Source organism: Pinus tabuliformis, chromosome 2_1 (assembly GCF_031772625.1).
Source record: "Pinus tabuliformis cultivar Carrire ecotype Pingquan chromosome 2_1, CPIR1, whole genome shotgun sequence".
NCBI classification, from domain to species: domain Eukaryota; kingdom Viridiplantae; phylum Streptophyta; class Pinopsida; order Pinales; family Pinaceae; genus Pinus; species Pinus tabuliformis.
In genome coordinates this window covers 254,318,222-254,334,886 of record NC_142299.1, presented here as the reverse complement: position 1 = coordinate 254,334,886, position 16,665 = coordinate 254,318,222, and positions in this window count along the sequence as shown.

Here is a 16,665-nt window from a genome sequence, read left to right as displayed (position 1 = left end):
CATTTAGAACAACATGTAATGGGAACATAATAATGTCATACAAATAATTCAATCATTCTCAAATTTTCACATATTTCAAATGCAATGAAATATTATTTTACTATATATGCATCACCAACACAATTATGCATTCATATAATGCACTCCAACGTAAGTGTAAATACTCATGGATACAAAATCACATTTTACACGTTCATGTAATATTCTTGTGCATGTTTACATCTTCTTCACATCCATTCCACTCACTTCCTACACCCTTACACAACACAAATTCCACGCTTTAATATGTATATTGGATCATACATCTTATCACATTTGTGTTGTTATCTTCATAGTGTATAAATATTACACATCTTCCCCGAACCTATACTTATGCCACTATCACCATCGACATGTCTCCCATTTAACCCAATTCACCTTAACCAACTAGAAAATTCACTCATCTATTCAACACATTTGAAAAATCCTCTTTAGTTAAACACAATAAAGGGAAGGTACCAAGAGTATTGGAAGGTGCCTCTTTTCATTTCTCAAGAGTCCCTCTTTTTATGTACAATTTATGTATTCATGCCTATGGCCTTTCTATGTGCACACATATCTTGTCCAATAATATGACCTACCGAACTCATACGTAAGAGGTACAGGTCATCTTCCTCTCTTATAAAAGTCCATCTAATATCCAATCTTTCTATGGCCCCTTTATCAAGTAATCATGATGCCCATCATGCTTGGAAAATTCATTATTTGGTTGTCTTTCCCTCTCCTAAGGAATTAAGGACTTTCATCCTTATTTTATGCATAAGGGTGTAATCATGTATAGGCTAGTATTTCTCATACTTTTATTAGCCACTCTCTTGTTGTACTCAATGAAAACTAATAAAGACCAAGAACACCTTAGATCTTTACAACTTGAATTGCATTCAATTGTTGTGGTTAATTCCTTGCATGCATTATTGTTGCAAAAACTCTTTTGATGGTATTATCCTCAACACCAAGAACATTTTTGTCTCTCTTTCCTTGCAAAGCATACTTGTACTTTAACAATTGATGATTAAATGAATTATTCATATGAATGAAACAATAACCTTAGCTCCTTATTTGCACTCTTATGGTTCTTTATTGCATATGTTTATCTTTCATTAATGCATTATATGAATTCTTTCTAAGGCACACCTTAATCCTCAATTCACACTCATAAGTCATCATTTTCATTAATTGCAACTAGATTTTATCATTGACAAGCATAGATATGATACAAAGCATATTTTCTTATTAAATAATATACCTTCCTTTCATGATGGTTCTATTATATAGGATATGTAATCCTATTTAGGTTTACCAATTCCTCTGCAAGCCCCCAATTCCATCACATGAATCTTTTCCCCAAGCTAAACAATTAGTGTTTATGCACATAGTTGTTCCTTTTTTATGTTAAGCGCAGAGACTCTACTCTACCCATACCTCCATATTAACCAAAAACACACTTGAAAACATGAATCCCTATTCGATAATCACTTTCAGATATCATGAACATGTTACGAAAGATATGGTTCCTATTCTCTTCTCCTCTAAAATGGATTTCCAAATAACTATCCCCTTTCCAATTTTGGGATTGAAATTAGGAGACACAACTCCCAAAATTTTATCCACTTTACCCTACACTCGAGAGAATAACTCTATGTCTTAGTTTTATTTTGATCCACTTCTAGAGGAGAACATAAACTTCATGATCACATATATCCATAACCTATAACTTTTTCATATCTTGTGCATTTTTCTTATTAGCCTAGAAAATTATACACTTTATCATTGCTCCACCCATTTTCAAGAGTAGATCTATGGACCTTATGAGTTCATGTTTAGTTCTTAGATAATTAATACTAAACCTCATGAAGGATTTCCCTTAAAGGTTTTTGATCCAAACTATACTTTTCTCCTAACTACTTAGGTTTTTCTTGCTCATAATTACAACATACGCTTTAAGTTCCTAGTCCATAATGGTCCAATTCTCTAACTAGTTCCTAACATACATTGCCATTTACCTTTCTTGCCCATGACAACTTCAACCTTGTAACATGAGCTCTAATACTACTTTGCATTAGGGAAATTTTGAGGTAAAAAATGGGCCTCAAAATAAAAAATGTACTAACAAAATCAACTTTAAAACAACTAATAAGATTCAAGATAATGATGTCATCCCTAGGAGTAAATATTTTTGGAGGAGAAAGAAGAAAAAAATTATTCCTATTGTATTTTTGGCTTATCCCTTTATAAGTTTACTCAAATGTTAAATGTAAGCACTCATTAGACTTCAAATTAAATTCCACATCCAATGAGTACTACACACTTTTTAGTATATTCATACCAAAAAACATACTTTTTTAAGTCTACTCAAAAGTATGTAGAGTAAGTATTTCTTAAACGTGGAAATTAATTATTCATCTTGTAAATGTCTACACTGAATTAACCTCTAAAAAAATTGAAAATACAATTTAAAAAAATATAGTTTTTTTTTCTCTTTTAAAATTCATAACCTTTATTATTTTAAAAAATCCATTTTAAATTTCAAAATTCCCCATCTTAATACCCATTCTCTCTGAAACTTTATGTTGAATTTTAACCATTATTTTATTATTATTTTAAAAAATCCATTTTAAATTTCAAAATTCCCCATCTTAATATCCATTTTCTCTCACACTTTATGTTTTTTTAAATACAATTTTATATGCATTATAATAAATATGATATAACTTCTCTATCTTAAAGTAAGTTGTACTCTAATAAATATGATATAACTTAACTATATTATGTTTTTTTAAATACAATTTTATATGCATTATAATAAATGTGATATAACTTCTCTATCTTAAAGTAAACTGTACTATAATAAATATGATATAACTTAACTATATTAAAGTAGAGTGAATATATATGAACTAGAGTGTATATATGTTAACTAAATGTAAACTGTACTATAATAAATATGATATAACTTAACTATATTAAAGTAGAGTGAATATATATGAACTAGAGTGTATATATGTTAACTAAATATAGTTATGAATAGGAAAAGTGAGATACAAGAAAGGAAAAATATTAAATAATACAATCAAAACTTATTATAATGAATTTAATCTTGGTTAAATTCATATTAAATATTGGATGATTTAAAATTAATTAAATATTGGCTGATTTAAAATTAATTAAATAAAAATTTGATAATATTTGCTTAGAGAGGTTTGGGAGATGATGTAATATAAATAAGGGTAAAATGTAAATGTGTGTTATATTTAAATTATATGTTGTATTGATCGTAAAATAATATTTTAAATAAAAATAATAATACAATATAATATAATAAATAGATATAAAATTATTTTATATATATAAGTTTGATGGGTTTAATGGTTAAGAGTATGTGTTTTTCCCTAAAACGTTAAAGGGTCAAAACCAGAGAGGCTTAGAGTATGTATGACTTTGTAGATCGAAGGTAGGTCCCTTGTCCCACCACAAATAACATGGTCTCATGCACTAATTTGGTCCTTGTCCCACCACAAACAAGGGGTCTCATACACCAATTTCGTGTCTAGCTTGGCGGTGACCTTAAAAATGGATTATATATATATATATATATATATATATATATATATATATATATATATAAGTGTGGTTCACGAACACCCTGGTCAGTGAGTGGTCGCTACGTCCACGGAAAAACCTGGGCTAATCGCCCTCGGGCTATTGGAAAAACCTAACCCCAAGGGCTTTGGGCAGAGCTGACCCTATGACCTCCCGATGGCGAGGCACAGTTTTTGACCACCTGAGTTAACCCTTGGAGCTATATATATATATATATGTTAAAAATAGATTATATAAATGTGTGTGTTAATTAATTAAATTTAATAGTTTTTTTCAAAAAAGGTCTCATGCACTAATTTGGTGTCTAGGGACCTTATAAATATATATATATATATTAAATTCAATAATTTTTTTCCTTTGTTTGTGGGACAAGAGATCTATCTCTCCTCAATCATTTAAGTGTTAAGTTTAAGTAGGCATACATACTCTATCCCTCTAGTTTTGGACCTGTTAGGAGGAAACACATGCTCTTAACCATTAAACCTACCACTCAAGCTATTATATAAAACTATATTTTGAAGAATTCAAACACATAATCCCTTTCAAAACAATACGCTGTGAACTAGCCATGGTTTCAATTGTTGCGAATTCATAAAGTGTTATTGTATATTGGTGCGAACTTAAGGTGTTTATTGTAAACATAATTTTGTTGTACTTAAATTTAAGTATGTATAAATAAGTAATTTTTATGATTAATACAATCACTTTTTCATTGTGAACAGTGGTATCAGAACACCGATTGAGTTATTCATAAACTTCACGATGATGTTGGTTGTGTAAAAATTTATTGGCATGAGGTTCTTTATTTGAATTGGATGACTTGAATGCGTGTAGCGTCTCGTTCACCTTTGCAGTAGATCAACGTGCAATCACTGCCAAGGTGCAGTCATTATAAGCATGTGATGGGAGTTGCAGATTGGGAAGCGAGAAGATTTTCGTAGTTGTGGCGTTGTAAACTTGTGCGGGCCGTAGAGTGGAACTCTATCGCTGTCAAACAACGGGTGACATACTTTATTTTTCAACGACCATCATGCGAATTCGATTTGCTAAGAACGCTAAGTAGTACGCGGGGCTCCAACGGGTATGAACATAGCCCATAGTTTTAATGTTTGAATGGTGTCAATTTCATGAGATTGAAATTGCAGCATTCAGACGTGAGACCTTGGAGTAGAGTAGCACATTCACATGTTTTGCCAAAATATTTTTGTGATGATACTTTCTGGTTTTCGCTGCAATAATTTTCGTTTCCCTGCCCTAACAGTGGGTTCTGAGTTATAAATGCCATGCCTTTCAAAACCTTAAATTTGGCGCCTTAAACTGACCATTGGAATTGGTTCCGGTAAATGTATGAACATCAATACCGTTGGATTCCATTATTGTTTTGCTTTCCCTCCTGGTGGAGTTTCGATTATTTGTTTGTTGAACATATACTTTGTTGGAAAAAATAATTCCAACCACCGCTTTAAACATACTGAAAACCATCATGTTTGCCGAGTCAACCACTACATGGTTGCGATTTTGTTTGCAGACAGAATGACATAAGTCAGACCAGAAGTTCAGAGTGGACCATTCCGCAACACATCATAAAGGTTAAAGCATTTAATGAAGTTATTAATTAGATACCAGCATTGCCCACACTCCACAACACCTAAAAGTTCAGAAAAACATTTACTATGTAAAATCGCCCATGTTGCCTATTAAATATTTTCTCTGTCATGTAATTAATGTCAAACTTGTATGTTAAGATAAATATGGATGTAATGGGTAAATTGCAGTAAGTTTGTTGCGTTTTTCACTTGGAGCTGCCATTGAGTTTGTTGTGTTTTTCACTTAGAGCTGCAGCCTCCATTTATCATGCAGATGTAATTTTTATGTTTTGACATATAATATAAAGTGTGCTCAGTTAATATAAAGTTTGCTCAGTTGCATTATGTGATGCAAAAGCATTCAGCCCAAGGAAAATCATTGTAAATAGTAGACATAGGGGGTCATGCATTTTAGGGAATAGTTTTCCTAAGTATCAAGTTAATGCAATATTTAGGCTTCTAAGTGTGATTTAATTAGATAGTAGGAGAATATGTAAATAATTTGAAAATAAATAAACGTGAACATGAGTGGTAGAAGTCAAAGCCAATTCTCTAGGAGCAAAAGAGAGCTTTTAGGAGTTAATTAGAGTAGATATGAACCATTGAGTTGATAGGGAGACTTTTCTGCTTTAAAACAGAGGGAAAAGATGGAGTGGATAAAATATGCCACATATGTATGCATGTAGCAAGTTTTAGGGCTTTATTTGAGTGATTTAAGGAAAGTATGGGATCAATAACCCAATCCAAGTTTCCATATAAGCATATGTAAGCCTACGGGCAGAAGAGGAGGCCACAAATAGTAGAATCAGGCCTATGTGTGTGTGTGAGACCAAGGTGTCTCTGGTGTTACTTGTGCTTTTACATTAATATATGCAGAGTTTTCCTGACTATGTCAGAATGTATGGAATGTGTGTTTTAAAGTGTTGATTAATGATAGTTTGAACTCGTAGGCTCTGTAATGAATTGTAGGTAGAGTTCTGAAGTACGCAGAGGCGTAATATGATTAAGAAGAATCGAAGGGATCATTGAACCCAATTGGAGTAGCAAAGTGAAGCTCTGGAGAGACAACAAACTGAGAGCTTGAAGATCTAAGCTCAGAATCAGAGTGGCGCGGTTGAAACAATGAGGATCAGAACCCTTCGGAAGCCCGAACTATGCAGAAGATTGAAGAAAATAAGGGAAAAACTGAGTAAAGGGATGAACAGAGAAGCGTGAAGAATTAGCGCTCAGCCACAGTTGGATTTGGAAGATCCACGGTTGAAATTGCATCGCAATTAAGTCTGGGAGAATCGCAATGTATGTGCGTGATTAATCGTGGACCGTTGGATCATGGCCAGATCAACGGTCACGATTAAATCACATATCAGCGATCGAAGGTGCCAAGGGTCAGCGTTTATGAATGTTGCGATATCGCTGATAGCGATATATCGGCGATCGACGTCGGGGCTTATCAACGATCGAGCATCGGGACTTCAGATATTGGAGAGCGATAAAGACACAGACTCGACGGAGGTTATAGTGGCGCATTTATAATCTTTGAGATACATTATATGTGTTTTAGAGCGGTTTCCCTATGTATTGGCGCAAAGTGTGGATTTAGTCTCCCAAGATTAAAACATATATAATATATTCTGATAGTCGGAGATCGGAGTTGGAGAGGGATGATGGTTCATATGTATATGAACCATTGATATAGCCGCTAGTGTTTACGATAGAGGTTTTAACCTCGAGTTCAGTGCTAAAGCTGTAATAAAGCGAAAATATGTGTTTTGGGAGTAATTCCCTTTGTAATGGGATATAAAGTGGAAAAGCACCGATAGTGTTTTGGGTTAATATATGTGTAACCAAAGCATATAATAAGATTATATATATGCAGCATATGAAGGATGATAAAGGTTAGGAAGGGTTTTTAAGTCTCGATAAGAGAGATTTAATGGAAGGCTTTGTTAAAGTCTTACGTACAGGTTATAAGAGCGGATAGAGTCCCGATAGAGGTTCAGAGGGGGTGATTAAAGTTCCTATACACAGGAACTGATAAAAGGGCCATTTGACTATTTATATATTGAAGATTTAACTCCATTGTAGAGTTAAATGACCTGGGATAGTTGTGGATGCATCAGAAGTAATGCATATTGTGGGTATGTGCGGGTGTTACCTTTAGCCCTGCACCATTAGTGGTATTATAGCAGAAGATTTGTAATATGTAAAAGGAGAACTTTTGAAGTTCTTGGAAGACTGTAGCATTCCAGCAGAGGCGTGGAGTAGGCAAGAATAGAGGATTCCTTGAAGGAAAGAGAAAGCAAGATTTCTTAATACAAGTTCTGAAGGAAAGAGGACTTGGGAGGCAAAACAGAGGACAATCCATTCAAAGGACAGTTGGAATGGTGAAACAAGATCATGCTGAGATCTTGGAAGTGAGGTAATATGTTCTGTTTTAAATTAAGAATGTGTGTTTTTATACTAATACACAGGTGACAACAAGAGAAGCTGTGAGAGAAGAACTAGAAGAGTTCTTAAAGACAGAGTAAGGAGAATACTGTAAAGAAGAAGTGGCAGTGAACCTAAAGAGTCTAACAAGAGATTGGACAGAGAGGACAACTGAAGTGTTCTCAAGAGAGAGTGAGAGATGACATAAGCCTAGAAGGAGCAAAGGTGTTTTTCAAGAGGAGGTTCCAGACAGAAGACCCGTGCTTACCAAAAGATTGAGTGAGGAGAGCTTAGTGAGGTAAGATTGTAGCTAGGAGGACTAGCTATTGCAGAGGCTTGTTGCAAAAGAGCTCATGAAGAAAGAAGAGAAGAAGATGACTACTGATAGTCATAACAGAGGTTCAGAGAGAAGCCACAAGAAAAGATATGAGAAGAAGGATGCCAAGGAAAATGGCAAGAAGATGAGTCAAGAGGAAATTGACAAAGAGGTTGCTGAATTAAAAGAACAACTCAATGCATTAAGGAGAATGTTTGAGGAAAGCCAGAGACTAGGTTGGGTCTTGAGGAAGAAGCCAATAGAATGGCATGAGATGCAGAGAAGGCTGCAACAAAATAAAGTGAAGTGGCTGAAGGGAAAACTCAAGGAAGTTGAGTTAGAAATGGAAGAATCCATTTGTGAACCAGAACAAGGAGAATTTCTGGGAGAAAGTAAAGATGAAGACTTGAAGACTGAAACTTCAAGTGAGACCAAAAGGTTTGATGATTTTAAATCTGACAATTTGTGTATGTTTGTAGGTGAAGGACAATTGGCTGATATTGTCATGAAGAAGGAAAAAGATCAACAGAATCAAAATTCTATTCTAGAAGAGATAAGGTAGATAGATCTCATTTACAGCTGGTGGAAGATGTCAAGAAACAAAGTGAAGGGCTTGAGGAGATTGAAGAGGAGACAATCACATAATTTTTGAATCATATGAATGATTTAGAACAACAAGGAGATATGATGGTTGAACCATCAAGTGAGACCATAGGGTATTATATTTTTAAAACTGATAGTTTGTGTATGATGGCATATATTGAAGGAGAAAAACGGCCATTTGAAGATATTTTTAGAGAAGATAAACAGCAAGATACTGAAGGAAAACTTGAAGAAGAGACTATGTTAATTGAAAACATAGTAAAGGATCATCAATTCACTATGATGATGGGCATAGTTGAAATAGCCATGGGAGCTGTTGAGACAGTCAATGAGGAAGAAGAACATTTACTAAAAGATGTTAAAGAAGAAGAAGTCTATGAGAAAGACTTAGCAAAAGTAGAAAGGAAATCTGATGATCTATCCATAACAAAGGAAGGTATGGAAAATTGTGTAAAATTTCCAAAATCTACTCTAATTGAAGTTATTGAGTTATATAGAAAATTAGATTTTCAGAGAAGGGAGTTGGAAAAACAGAGAATAGATGTTCAAGAGAGACTGCTGAAAACGAAAGACAAAAACATTGTCATGAATGACAATCATAAGGAAAAGGAGATGGATATGGAAGTTCAGCAGATTGACATTGCAAAAGAAAGAGTTCACTATGGTGTACAAGAGCAAGAAAGCATCATTAGGACAGATGGTGTGGAAAAGAGACTAATGGATAGTCTTAAGAATTCTTTTGAGAATTCGAATCAGCATATTGATGTGCTGACAGAAAGGAAAGAAACAGAGCAACAAACTGAGTTGTTGCCAAAGAGAGATAAGGTACAACAACCTTATGTTTTTAATTTTAACAAGTGTTTTGTGAATGTAGGTTTTGTCGCAATTGCTGGAGGAGATTTGGCACTGGTGAGCAGCCAAGTAAAGATGAAAGAAGAAGACTTCATGGAAGAATTCAATCCATGGAACAAAGATGTTAAATTTCCGGAGAAAATGCTGAACGATCATGTTTCAATCAGGAAAGAGGGTAAGGATGATAGGGAGGCAACAAAACTGGTAGCAAGTAAATGAAAGGATGAAGCAAGTAAAAGAAAAGTCAGCATAGAAGACAACAATAGTAACCTGAAACAAAGAGAAGAAGAAAAAAGTAAGAAGCAGAATATGGACCAGCCCAAATATATGTTGGACATAGAAATTGAAGAAATATGGCAACAGATGATGAAGCAATTCAAATGGAGGAAATTGGTAACATCAGCAAGCAAGATCAATCAGAAGTTGAATCTGATTGACAAGAAGAAGAATACATCAGACATGCAACAGCAACAAAGGAACAAAGCATCTGGATAGTTACAGAACAAAGTGTGGGATTCAGGAAGACCAAGACCAGAAGACACATGATCAGGAGATCATGAATATTTCCTACTTTGGGAGTCTGATGCAGGAGAATTCAACCCAAGGAAAATCATTGTAAATAGTGGACATAGGGGATCATGCATTTTAGGGAATAGTTTTCCTAAGTATCAAGTTAATGCAATATTTAGGCTTTTAAGTGTGATTTAATTAGATAATGGGAGAATATGTAAATGCTCTCAAAATAAATAAATGAGAACATGAGTGGTAGAAGTCAAAGCCAATTCTCTAGGAGCAAGAGAGAGCTTTTAGGAGTTAATTAGAGTAGATATGGACCATTGAGCTGATAGGGAGACTTTTCTGCTTTAAAACAGAGGGAAAAGATGGAGTGGATAAAGTATGCCACATATGTATGCATGTAGCAAGCTTTAGGGCTTTATTTGAGTGATTTAAGGAAAGGATGGGATCAATAACCCAATCCAAGTTTCCATATAAGCATATGTAAGCCTACGGGCAGAAGAGGAGGCCAAAAATAGTAGAATCAGGCCTATGTGTGTGTGTGAGACCGAGGTGTCTCTGGTGTAACCTGTGCTTTTACATTAATATATGCAGAGTTTTCCTGACTATGTCAGAATGTATGGAATGCATGTTTTAAGTGTTGATTAATGATAGTTTGAACTTGTAGGCTCTGTAATGAATTGCAGACAGAGTTCTGAAGTATGCAGAGGCGTAATATGATTAAGAAGAATTGAAGGGATCATTGAATCCAATTGGAGTAGAAGAGTGAAGCTCTGGAGAGATAGCAAACTGAGAGCTCGAAGATCTAAGATCAAAATCAGAGTGGCACAGTTGAAACGGTGAGGATCAGAACCCTTCGGAAGCCTGAACTATGTAGAATATTGAAGAAAATAAGGGAAAAACTAAGTAAATGGATGGACAGAGAAGCGTGAAGAATTAGCGCTCAGCCACTGTTGGATTTGGAAGATCCACGGTTGAAATTGCATCGCAATTAAGTCTAGGAGAATCACAATGTATATGCGCGATTAATCGTGGACCATTGGATCATGGCCAGATCAACGGTCACGATTAAATCGCATATCGACGATTGGAGGCGCCATGTGTCAGCGTTCCTTCTCACCCGGTATGAGAAAGTAGAGGGCAAAGAGAAGTCAGTGAAGTTACCATAAAGAATTACATATATAATGAAGCAAGGCCTTACTAGAGGAAGGTACGGCATCTATAAGTAAGTTCTAGGCTAGGTAAGGCACCATGAGTTATCCTCCAGCGACCGGTTGCGATATTGCCGAAAGCGATATATCGGTGATCAGCGTCAGGGCTTATCGGCGATCGGGCATCGGGGCTTTGGATATCGGAAAGTGATAAAGACACGGAATCGATGGAGGTTATAGTGGCGCATTTATAATCTTTGAGATTGATTATATGTGTTTTAGAGCGGTTTCCCTATGTATTGGTGCAAGGTGTGGATTTAGTTTGCCAAGAATAAAACATATATAATATATTCCGATAGTCGGAGATCGGATTCGGAGAGGGGTGATGGTTCATATGTATATGAACAATTGATATAGCTGATAGCGATTGCGATAGAGGTTTTAACCTCGGGTTCTGTGCTAAAACCGTAATAAAGCGGAAATATGTGTTTTGGGAGTAATTCCCTTTGTAATGGGATATAAAGTGGAAAAGTGCCGATAGTGTTTTGGGTTAATATATGTGTAACCAAAGCATATAGTAAGATTATATATATACGGCATATGAAGGATGATAAAGGTTAGGAAGGGTTCTTAAATCCCGATAAGAGAGATTTAATGGAAGGCTTTGTTAAAGTCTTATGTATAGGTTATAAGAGCGGATAGAGTCCCAATAGAGGTTTCAGGCAAGGTGATTGAAGTTCCTATACACAGGAACTAATAAAAGGGCCATTTGACTATTTATATACTGAAGATTTAACTCCATTGTAGAGTTAAATGACCTGGGACAGTTGTGGATGCATCATAAGTAATGCATACTGTGGGTATGTGCAGGTGTTACCTTTAGCCCTGCACCATTATGGTTTTAATCTTACATAAGTAAATTTCTGCAACCCTCATTTGTTTTACTCTATTTTGCCATGAGTTATTTCTTGTGTTTAATTAAGTCCTTGTGTGGTTGTGATATCCTCGCCACAACCTAAAGATTTATATTTTCGCAACTGAAGTTGACCTTGCCTACTTTGTCGGAACTGATTTCTAAGTTCCTCTGCCCTGTAAAACTATTTTTCTAACATGATATCGAAGCGGGTTAAATGTTGTTAGTGTAAAAGCAAGTGTTTTTACTAGCAATTAAAAATTGTTTTGAGGGAAGATTGTTTTTTTTCTTTGGAGTGAATTTACCAGCAGATAAAAAGTTTTTTTTACACTAAGAAATGACAACATCAAGCACAAGCTTGACTAATCCTCAGATACCTCAGTTTAATGGCAAAAATTATGATTATTGGGCTATTACAATGAAGACCCTCTTTTCGTCTCAATACATTTGGGATTTGGTGGAGAATGGTTTTCCAGAACCAACAGATGCAGCAACATACAATGCCTTATCTCAAGAAGAAAGAGATTTGTTAAGGGACAACAGGAAGAAGGATTCAAAAGCCCTGTTCTATACTTTTCAAGCAGTTCATGAAAGTATTTTCCCAAGGGTTGCAGCAGCAATGAAGTCCAAGCAAGCATGGGACACCCTCCAGACAACCTACCAAGGAATGGAAAAATTGAAGACAACAAAGCTACAAATGCTAAGGAGAGATTTTGAAACACTTTGTATGAAAGAGTATGAGAATATAGACTCGTTTTTTACACATGTAAGTGGGTTGGTTACTCAAATCAGGTCTCATGGTGAGACACTTGAGGAAAGAAGAATAGTTGAGAAAGTTTTGAAAAGTTTGCCAGCAAGGCTTCAGGCCATTGTTGTGACCATAGAAGAGAGAAAGAATCTCTCATAGTTCTCAGTGGATGAGCTTAATGCATCACTGATTTCTTATGAACATAGATTGAATAAAGTAGCAAGCTCCTCATTGGAGCATGCCTTCAAGACACAAGTTTCATTTGGTCAAGGTACAGGCAGAGGAAGATCATATGCTAGAGGAAGAGGAAGAAGCCCACACATAGGTGGAAGAAGCAGCCCTTCAAGCACAAATGGAAGAGGCAACAATCCTCTTTGCAAGAACTAATCAACTTCTCATCACCGATTAAAATTAAATCATTGACATATAACACAATAATCAATAATTTACCTTCAACAAAAATATGATAAAGGTTTTCATTTGCTTCACTTATGGTGAAGTCCAACCTGGTGAGATAGTTGTCAATCCTGGTGTACCAAGCACAAGGTTATTGCTTCAATCCACACAATTCTCGCTTGAGTCTATACACATGCGACTCTTTATAAAATGTCTCAAAACCTTCTGATTGTTCAATGTGCACCTCTTCCTCAATAACTCCATCTGTTGGATCTGGTGGATCTTCCATCCCATCTGTGCTGCAAATGCTAGAATTGATATGATGGAAGAGTAATTTGCAACTGGAGCAAAGAATTCCTCATAGTCAATTCCCTCCACCTGAGAGAACCCCTTGGCCACAAATTTGGCCTTATGTTTCTCGATTCTTCCATCTTCTTTTTTCTTTACCTTGTAGATCCATCTCGAACCCACCATTGATTGGTCCTCTAGTCTTGGGACCACTTCCCAAACACTGTTTCTTATAATGGAATCATATTCCTCTACCATAACATTAACCCATACTGGTTTCTTTACATCTTCTCGAATAAGGATGACCCAGTCTCTACAAGCTCACTCATTAGAGCCATGTAGCTAGTGTACCAATCCAGTGACCTCCTCTGCCTCCATTGTGATGTGGATGTTCCCTCATTCTCTCTAGCATCATGTAATAATTTGTTAGCTTCCCTGGTTTGCTTCCTTCCTTCTATGGATGTCTTTGCTTGAGTGGATGTCTCCACTCTCTACTCTGTTGCTTGTGGCTGCTCCACAATTTCCTGAGGTTCTCCCTTTGGAGCTAAAGGTCCTTGATCTGAATGCAACTAAAGCTCCCTCTCAAGAGAACACCTCAGTGCCTTCTCCTCATAAAAAATCACATCCCTACGAACAACTGTCATCCTAAGGGATGGAAAGTACACACAATAGTTGTGAGGTGTTTATGTGTACCCCACAAATACTCCCAACTTTGTCGTTGGCTCTAGCTTTTTCGTTGATTCCTTGGAAAAATGACAACAAAATGATGATCCAAAGATCCTGAAGTGTGACACGTCTGGTTTCTTCCCTGAAAAAATTTCTTCTAGTGTACTCATGCCAAGAATTTGATGAGGACTCTTGTTCTACAAAGAGATCGTTGTGTTGCATGCTTCAACACCCAAGTGTAGTGGGAGGCCTTGGTCATGCAACATCGCCCTTACTTCTCCCACAATACTTTTGTTCTTCCTCTTAGCCACCCCATTCTATAGTGGGTTGTGGGGTGTTTTCAACTCTCATTGAATTCATTCCTTCGAACAAAAAATTTTAAACTCATTCGACACATACTCACCTCTATTATTGCTACTGAGAGCCTTCACTTTCTTGCCAATTTATTTCTTAACAAGTGCTTTAAATTCAACAAAATTGGATAATGTTTGGTCTTTAATGTTTGGTCTTTCTTCTGCATGAAAAATATCCAACACTTCCTTGAGAAATCATATACAAATATAACATAATACTTGTGCTTGGCAGTAGAGTCTGTCGAGAAAGATCTACATTCATTAGAGTGGAGCCTTTCAAGGGTTGTATGCACCTTACTATTCCAATCATTAAAATTTGTTTTTGTGTACTTCCCCAAGGTACACCCTTTGCATGTATCCCATTGTTCTAGTGCTCCTTTGGGGAGGCATGTAGAAATATGATGCATGATCTTCAAAGCACCATGATGCAAATGGCCAAGTCTTCTATGCCATAATTCACCGATATCTCGGCTCTCCACCTTCTCTATTTTTGTGCTCAAAGATGCACAGTTTTCCACATGTAATGTGTAGAGGTTCTTCACTCGAAATGCGATTCACTTCACCTGTCCCGTGGCTATGTGTCTAAGGGATTTTTTCCCTTTGCTGAAGATCAAATCCTAGCCACAATCTTCCAACAAAGCAACTGAAACGAGATTTTTCTTTAGGCCCAAAACATACATGACATCCTTGAGTTTGAGATGAGAGCCAGAATCCCTCTGAAAAGTAAGTATACCAATATCGGTCGTGCTATAGATCCCATCATCTTGCATCTCGATGCGTTTCTAGAGATCTTTCTCCTCTAGGTCACTGAAAAATTTGTTATTGCCTGTCATATGGAATGAGCTGCCACTGTCCAATTACCGCACACTACCCATCGTTGTTCTTGTCGTGCATGTGATGAGGGTGAAATCAAGCTCAAACTATGAAGCCAAAGCTTCACCTTCCACTCCTCGTGAGGGCTTCTTTCCCACCTTCTTATGTGGACACTTCGTGGCATTGTGTCCCAGTTCATGATAGTGAAAGCACTTGATTTTGGACAAGTCTTTCTTCTTGCCTCCTTCACCAGATTCTTCTTTTGATTGAGATTTCTTCCCTATCCCTATCTTTTCCTCTCCATCAAAGGAATAATTTTCTTCTTCCTCAGGACTGGATGAGGTCCTGCATCTAGTATTCTACCTTATCTCCTCCCGTACCAAATCAGACCAAAGGCATTCCCAATTTAGTAGCTTCTCCCTCCCATTTACCAAATCCTCGTAGTTTTTCCAACTCTTGGGAAGGCCTAAAAGTATTAGGACTATTAGATCATCTTCTACAACTGTAACACCAATGATCCCAAGTTCATCATAACATTGTGTGAAATTGCTTAGATATTGTGGTATTGTGTCACTCTTCTACATCTTGATATTATGAATCTTGTCCTTGAGTGCCAACTTCATGTGGTAACTACGGTTCTAGAAAAAATATATCAATGTTTGCCACATTGCATATAAAGTCTCTTTCCCGTGGAGATTAGAGACAATATGGTCTTGTACTCCCTCCAATATGATCCTCCTCGCCTTGGCTCCACACTTCTTCCATTCTATTAGATCTTGAGCATTAGGTGTTGGCATTTCTGGATATGAGTATCTACAAATTCCTTCAACCCATTATCTTCCAACACTGCCTGCATGTGGTCCTTATAAGCAACATAATTCTAGCTTCCCTCAAGGGCATACTCAAGTCTCGGTCCATAGAAGGCCATCATGCTAGCTTTGAAAAATTGATCCTGCAAATTCGATCCTCCTGTAAAGAAAACTTTGAATTCTCTTCTCTATTGAGAATCCTTCTGTGATACCACGCAAAAATTTCTATGTGGATTCAAAACTTCTCATCTAATTTACTAAAACATAAGACTCAATTCTACTATACTGATATGTAGAAAACAATTCACGATTGAGAAATTAAATCATAAACATGCATCATAATTCAATGCACATACACAAATATTTATCTAAGGGAAACAAATTGCCCCAATCCCCTTCCTATCTATATTGTGTTAATCAAAGAATATAGAAGAAATACAATGCTTTCTCAAGCCTAAGAAACCTTTGTGACTATATAGTCTACCTCGCTGCCTCACAAACTGACTCTAGCCAATAATTAACCAATTTCTCAGTCTACCAAGCTCCTATTTCCTTGTGTTGTTCCTTGAGGAATTATGCCCCTATTAAT